This window comes from Oncorhynchus gorbuscha, linkage group LG16 (assembly GCF_021184085.1).
Source record: "Oncorhynchus gorbuscha isolate QuinsamMale2020 ecotype Even-year linkage group LG16, OgorEven_v1.0, whole genome shotgun sequence".
Taxonomy (NCBI): Eukaryota; Metazoa; Chordata; class Actinopteri; order Salmoniformes; family Salmonidae; genus Oncorhynchus; species Oncorhynchus gorbuscha.
Window position 1 is genome coordinate 92,500,545 of NC_060188.1, and position 8,401 is coordinate 92,508,945.

The following is an 8,401-nucleotide window of genomic DNA, read 5'->3' on the forward strand; positions in this document are numbered from 1 at the left end:
TGGACTAGATCAGACTAAAAGGCTAAATCTGGCACATTATGTCATTTTCTGATTGTAAACTGTTTTTCTGGTTAAGAAGGTGTTAAATAACCAGATTACAACGATGACGACATCAAGAAATCAGGAGAAAGATGTTATATTTTGGTTGTGATCTGGTTAAATAACCAGATTACAACGATGACGACATCAAGAAATCAGGAGAAAGATGTTATATTTTGGTTGTGATCTGGTTAAATAACCAGAACCAGATCACAACTACATATAAAGACGTATTTTTCGGGTTGTAAAAAGACATAAGCATAACATCATTCATTATCCAATCAGCATATAGCACAACCTGACCATGACATCATGAAACATGCCATTTGCAACCAGTTTTTCCCACTAAGATGGCCAGTGAGATTCATACTGACTGCCCAAGATGGATTCCCAGGCTGCCCATGTTGTTGCTTGCTAGTGCTACGCTTTGTGACAGCTAAACTGCAACGGCTATGCTACAGCGGCTATACTACAACCTGTTATACTGCAGAGGCTATACTACAGCGGCTAAACTACAGCTGCTAAACTGCAACGTCTATGCTACAGCTGCTAAACTACAGCGGCTAAACTGCTACAGCTGCTATACTACAACGGCTATGCTACAGCTGCTATACTACAACGGCTATGCTACAGCTGCTATACTACAACGGCTATGCTACAGCTGCTATACTACAACGGCTAAACTACAGCGACTAAACTACAGCGACTAAACTACAGCGACTATGCTACAACCTGTTATACTGCAGAGGCTATACTGCAGAGGCTATACTACAACCTGTTATACTGCAGAGGCTATACTGCAGAGGCTATACTACAACCTGTTATACTGCAGAGGCTATACTGCAGAGGCTATACTACAACCTGTTATACTGCAGAGGCTATACTGCAGAGGCTATACTGCAGAGGCTATACTGCAGAGGCTATACTGCAGAGGCTATACTGCAGCGGCTAAACTACAGCGGCTAAACTACAGCGACTAAACTACAGCGACTATGCTACAACCTGTTATACTGCAGAGGCTATACTGCAGAGGCTATACTGCAGAGGCTATACTGCAGAGGCTAAACTACAGCGGCTAAACTACAGCGGCTAAACTACAGCGGCTAAACTACAGCGGCTATACTACAGCGACTAAACTACAACCTGTTATACTACAGCAACTATACTACAACCTGTTATACTACAGCAGCTAAACTACAACCTGTTATACTACAACCTGTTATACTACAACCTGTTATACTACAACCTGTTATACTACAGCGACTAAACTACAACCTGTTATACTACAACCTGTTATACTACAACCTGCTATACTACAGCGACTATACTACAACCTGTTATACTACAGCGACTAAACTACAACCTGTTATACTACAACCTGTTATACTACAACCTGCTATACTACAGCGACTATACTACAACCTGTTATACTACAGCGACTATACTACAACCTGTTATACTACAGCGACTATACTACAACCTGTTATACTACAGCGACTAAACTACAACCTGTTATACTACAGCGACTATACTACAACCTGTTATACTACAGCGACTATACTACAACCTGTTATACTACAACCTGTTAAACTACAGCGACTATACTACAACCTGTTACACTACAGCGACTATACTACAACCTGTTATACTACAGCGACTATACTACAACCTGTTATACTACAGCGACTATACTACAACCTGTTATACTACAGTGACTATACTACAACCTGTTATACTACAACCTGTTATACTACAACCTGTTATACTACAACCTGTTATACTACAGCGACTATACTACAACCTGTTATACTACAGCGACTATACTACAACCTGTTATACTACAGCGACTATACTACAGCGACTATACTACAGCGACTATACTACAACCTGTTACACTACAGCTGCTAAACTACAGCGACTATACTACAACCTGTTATACTACAGCGACTATACTACAACCTGTTATACTACAGCCTGTTAAACTACAACCTGTTATACTACAGCCTGTTATACTACAACCTGTTATACTACAGCAGCTAAACTACAACCTGTTATACTACAACCTGTTATACTACAACCTGTTATACTACAACCTGTTATACTACAACCTGTTACACTACAGCGACTATACTACAACCTGTTATACTACAGCGACTATACTACAACCTGTTATACTACAGCGACTATACTACAACCTGTTATACTACAGCGACTATACTACAACCTGTTATACTACAACCTGTTATACTACAGCGACTATACTACAGCGACTATACTACAACCTGTTATACTACAGCGACTATACTACAACCTGTTATACTACAACCTGTTATACTACAACCTGTTATACTACAGCAACTATACTACAGCGACTATACTACAACCTGTTATACTACAGCGACTATACTACAACCTGTTATACTACAGCGACTATACTACAGCGACTATACTACAACCTGTTACACTACAGCTGCTAAACTACAGCGACTATACTACAACCTGTTCTACTACAGCGACTATACTACAACCTGTTATACTACAGCGACTATACTACAGCGACTATACTACAGCGACTATACTACAGCGGCTAAACTGCAGAGGCTAAACTGCAGCGACTATGCTACAGTGGTCCAAGCTACAGAGGCTAAGACACAGTAATATCAGATTTTTTTCTATAACCTGAGCTCATCATTCTATATCAGAGCTCTGGTTTATCTATGGCACAATAGAAATGACAAAAATCGAGAATACAGATTTCCCTGTATTGTGGTTATATACTGTATGTACAGCTGCAGCTGGTTATATTCTATGATATATCTATATTCAAGTGGTTTTGGTGATTATTTTTACATGAGGGTTTTTTCTCAGGAGATTTAAGTTGCCATGTTTTTTGTGTTTTTTTTGGCTTTTTAAGAATTTAAATAATGTTAACAAAGTATCTCTACCGAATAATATCATTTAACAGGCACGAGAAATGGTTAGTGGTGAGAGCGTTTGGCCTGTAACCCAAAAGGTTGCTAGAGCAAATCCCCGAGCTGCCCCCCTGAACAGGCAGTTAACCCACTGTTCCTAGACCAGTTAACCCACTGTTCCTAGACCAGCTAACCCACTGTTCCTAGACCAGCTAACCCACTGTTCCTAGACCAGCTAACCCACTGTTCCTAAACCAGCTAACCCACTGTTCCTAAACCAGTTAACCCACTGTTCCTAGACCAGTTAACCCACTGTTCCTAGACCAGTTAACCCACTGTTCCTAGACCAGTTAACCCACTGTTCCTAGACCAGTTAACCCACTGTTCCTAGACCAGTTAACCCACTGTTCCTAGACCAGTTAACCCACTGTTCCTAGACCAGTTAACCCACTGTTCCTAGACCAGTTAACCCACTGTTCCTAGACCAGCTAACCCACTGTTCCTAGACCAGTTAACCCACTGTTCCTAGACCAGTTAACCCCACTGTTCCTAGACCGTCATTGTAAATAGGAATTTGTTCTTAAACTGACTTACTTGCCTGGTTAAATAAAGGTTAAAATGCCAACAACAAAAAATACAGTAAGTTCAAGATCTCTACAGTAACTTTGAAAGAGTTGCTGGGGTCTAGATGGAGCTAGAGTCTCACATTACAACGTGTTGATGTACCGTATCTGCTCAGATATATTACTCTGTGTATATTACAGTAACTTCTGTTGGCACTTGGAAAGAGGACACACAAGCAAATTCTTACTGTAAATGGTGCTATGACTGAGAATAAATAGACTTCGATACAAGACTGGGATGATACACTGTACGTGGACACCCCCTTCAAATGAGTGGGTTCGGCTATTTCAGCCACACCCGTTTTTATTTATTTATTTCACCTTTATTTAACCAGGTAGGCTGGTTGAGAACACCTTTATTTAACCAGGTAGGCTAGTTGAGAACACCTTTATTTAACCAGGTAGGCAAGTTGAGAACACCTTTATTTAACCAGGTAGGCTAGTTGAGAACACCTTTATTTAACCAGGTAGGCTAGTTGAGAACACCTTTATTTAACCAGGTAGGCTAGTTGAGAACACCTTTATTTAACCAGGTAGGCTAGTTGAGAACACCTTTATTTAACCAGGTAGGCTAGTTGAGAACACCTTTATTTAACCAGGTAGGCTAGTTGAGAACACCTTTATTTAACCAGGTAGGCTAGTTGAGAACACCTTTATTTAACCAGGTAGGCTAGTTGAGAACACCTTTATTTAACCAGGTAGGCTAGTTGAGAACACCTTTATTTAACCAGGTAGGCTAGTTGAGAACACCTTTATTTAACCAGGTAGGCCAGTTGAGAACACCTTTATTTAACCAGGTAGGCCAGTTGAGAACACCTTTATTTAACCAGGTAGGCTAGTTGAGAACACCTTTATTTAACCAGGTAGGCTAGTTGAGAACACCTTTATTTAACCAGGTAGGCTAGTTGAGAACACCTTTATTTAACCAGGTAGGCTAGTTGAGAACAAGTTCTCATTTGCAACTGCGACCTGGCCAAGATAAAGCATAGCAGTGTGAACAGACAACACAGAGTTACACATGGAGTAAACAATTAACAAGTCAATAACACAGTAGAAAAAAATAGTCTATATACAATGTGTGCAAAAGGCATGAGGAGGTAGGTGAATAATTACAATATTGCAGATTAACACTGGAGTGATAAATGATCAGATGGTCATGTACAGGTAGAGATAATAGAGTGATAAATGATCAGATGGTCATGTACAGGTAGAGATAATAGAGTGATAAATGATCAGATGGTCATGTACAGGTAGAGATAATAGAGTGATAAATGATCAGATGGTCATGTACAGGTAGAGATACTAGAGTGATAAATGATCAGATGGTCATGTACAGGTAGAGATACTAGAGTGATAAATGATCAGATGGTCATGTACAGGTAGAGATAATAGAGTGATAAATGATCAGATGGTCATGTACAGGTAGAGATACTAGAGTGATAAATGATCAGATGGTCATGTACAGGTAGAGATACTGGTCAGTACAGGTAGTGATAAATGATCAGATGGTCATGTACAGGTAGAGATACTAGAGTGATAAATGATCAGATGGTCATGTACAGGTAGAGATACTGGATGATAAATGATCAGATGGTCATGTACAGGTAGAGATAATAGAGTGATAAATGATCAGATGGTCATGTACAGGTAGAGATACTAGAGTGATAAATGATCAGATGGTCATGTACAGGTAGAGATAAGAGTGATAAATGATCAGATGGTCATGTACAGGTAGAGATACTAGAGTGATAAATGATCAGATGGTCATGTACAGGTAGAGATAATAGAGTGATAAATGATCAGATGGTCATGTACAGGTAGAGATAATAGAGTGATAAATGATCAGATGGTCATGTACAGGTAGAGATATTGGTGTGCAAAAGAGCAGAAAAGTAAATCAATATAAACAGTGTGGTCCTTCTGTAGCTCAGTTGGTAGAGCATGGCGCTTGTAACGCCAGGGTAGTGGGTTCGATCCCCGGGACCACCCATACGTAGAATGTATGCACACATGACTGTAAGTCGCTTTGGATAAAAGCCTCTGCTAAATGGCATAAATTATTATTATTATTAGGGATGAGGTAGGTAAATTGGGTGGGCTATTTACCGATGGACAGCTGACAGGTGTATAAAATCGAGCACACGGCCATGCAATCTCCATAGACAAGCATTAACAGTACATTGGCCTTCCCGAAGAGCTCAGTGACTGTCGACATGGCACCGTCCTACTGTAGGTCATAATGGACTCCAATACGAGAACGGGATGATAGCTAGATATGCTATTTATTGGCTCAGGCAACCAACAGTAGCCCCATCAATATAACCCCTATGGTTGGAAGACTACATACGACCATAGAATTAGACTGGTCCACCTATTCATACATACTACCATAGAATTAGACTGGTCCACCTATTCATACATACTACCATAGAATTAGACTGGTCCACCTATTCATACATACTACCATAGAATTAGACTGGTCCACCTATTCATACATACTACCATAGAATTAGACTGGTCCACCTATTCATACATACTACCATAGAATTAGACTGGTCCACCTATTCAGAGCCATATATTTAAATATGTATTTACTATTCACAGAGTGTACAAAACATTAGGAACACCTTCCTAATATTTAGTTGCACCCCCTTTTGCCCTTCTGTAGCTCAGTTGGTAGAGCATGGCGCTTGTAACGCCAGGGTAGTGGGTTCGATCCCCAGGACCACCCATACGTAGAATGTATGCACACATGACTGACTGTAAGTCGCTTTGGATAAAAGCGTCTGCTAAATGGCATATATTATTATAGAACAGCCTAAATTCGTCAGGGCATGGACTCTACAAGGGGGGCGAAATCATTCCACTGGGATGCTGGCCCATGTTGACTCCAATGCTTCCCACATTTGTGTCCAGTTGGCTGGATGTCTTTTGAGTGGTGGACCGTTCTTGATACACACGGGGAACTGTTGAGTGTGAAAAACCCAGCAGCGTTGCAGTTCTTGACAAACTCAAACCGGTGCACCTACCACCATAGCCTGTTCAGAGGCACTTAAATCTTTTGTCTTGTCCATTCACCCTCTGAATGGCGGACATGAACAATCCCATGTCTCAAGGCTTAAAAATCCTTCTTTAACCCCGTCTCCTCCCCTTCATCTTTAACCCCGTCTCCTCCCCTTCATCTTTAACCCCGTCTCCTCCCCTTCATCTTTAACCAGGTCTCCTCCCCTTCATCTTTAACCCCGTCTCCTCCCCTTCATCTTTAACCAGGTCTCCTCCCCTTCATCTTTAACCCCGTCTCCTCCCCTTCATCTTTAACCCCGTCTCCTCCCCTTCATCTTTAACCCCGTCTCCTCCCCTTCATCTTTAACCAGGTCTCCTCCCCTTCATCTTTAACCCCGTCTCCTCCCCTTCATCTTTAACCCCGTCTCCTCCCCTTCATCTTTAACCCCGTCTCCTCCCCTTCATCTTTAACCCCGTCTCCTGCCCTTCATCTTTAACCCCGTCTCCTCCCCTTCATCTTTAACCCTGTCTCCTCCCCTTCATCTTTAACCAGGTCTCCTCCCCTTCATCTTTAACCAGGTCTCCTCCCCGTCATCTACACTGATTTGAAGTGGATTTAACAAGTGACATCAATAAGGGATCATAGCTTCCACCTGGATTTACGTGGTCAGTCTATGTCATGGAAAAGCAGGTGTATATTTAAATATTTAGCTCCTCCACTTTGCAGACGTTGGTGCTTCCTTCTACTTTTCTCTCCAGTTAAAAGGATGACAGACAGACAGACAGACAGACAGACAGACAGACAGACAGACAGACAGACAGACAGACAGACAGACAGACAGACAGACAGACAGACAGACAGACAGACAGACAGACAGACAGACAGACAGACAGACAGACAGACAGACAGACAGACAGACAGACAGACAGACAGACAGACAGACAGACAGACAGACAGACAGACAGACAGACAGACAGACAGACAGAGCACTAGGCATGCAGCAAGCAGCTCTACTGTCCAGTTGGTTTCGAAACAAAATAGATCAGAGACATCTATCCATAGAAACAGAAAAACTAGAACATAAATTCCATTCAAGTCAGAAGGTCTTTGATGGGACTGATCTGTCTGTATCTATGTATCCAAGCGGGTTCCAGGGCGATGTGTACTGTATTGTTGTGAAGGATTGGTGGATGGGGGTGTCCTGTTTTGAGATGGATTGAGGGGTAGTGGAAGCTTGTATTAACCAGCCTGAAAGGCATACTCTGGTGTTGAGATTAACCAGACTGGGATGGTGTGGGGATGAGACAATATTACCACTACTGGTTCTACGAGGAGAGTCAGATTCAGAGTTATTATTGTACAAATGTTGTTTAGAAAACACAACTATTTTTGTAATCTAGACGGATTTCAAATGGCTATTTTTCTCCAGGTCTTATAGAGTTTACATGGCATTTGTTTGTCCTTGTTAAAAGTTACATGTTCCTTGTCTGTGGATAACTTACTCACATGAATAATCAGATATTGTACTTTTATTGATATACATATCTATTATATTTCTTTATATCAATACGTCAACCTGAAATAATGTTAATGACATAGAAATGAATGATGACGTAACGAATTTGCTAAAAAAATATAGCAACAACAACAAAAAAAAACATTTTCAGGATATTTGTATATTTTGTTTTTATATCGAATTCCCTTGATGTCTATGATGGTTACTTGTTTGTTTTTCCACATTATTACCCTTTTCTACAGACTTATCACTGAGTCTGTGCCTTGCTTAAAGGTTGAAACATTCTCACAGCCCTGGAAATAAATCA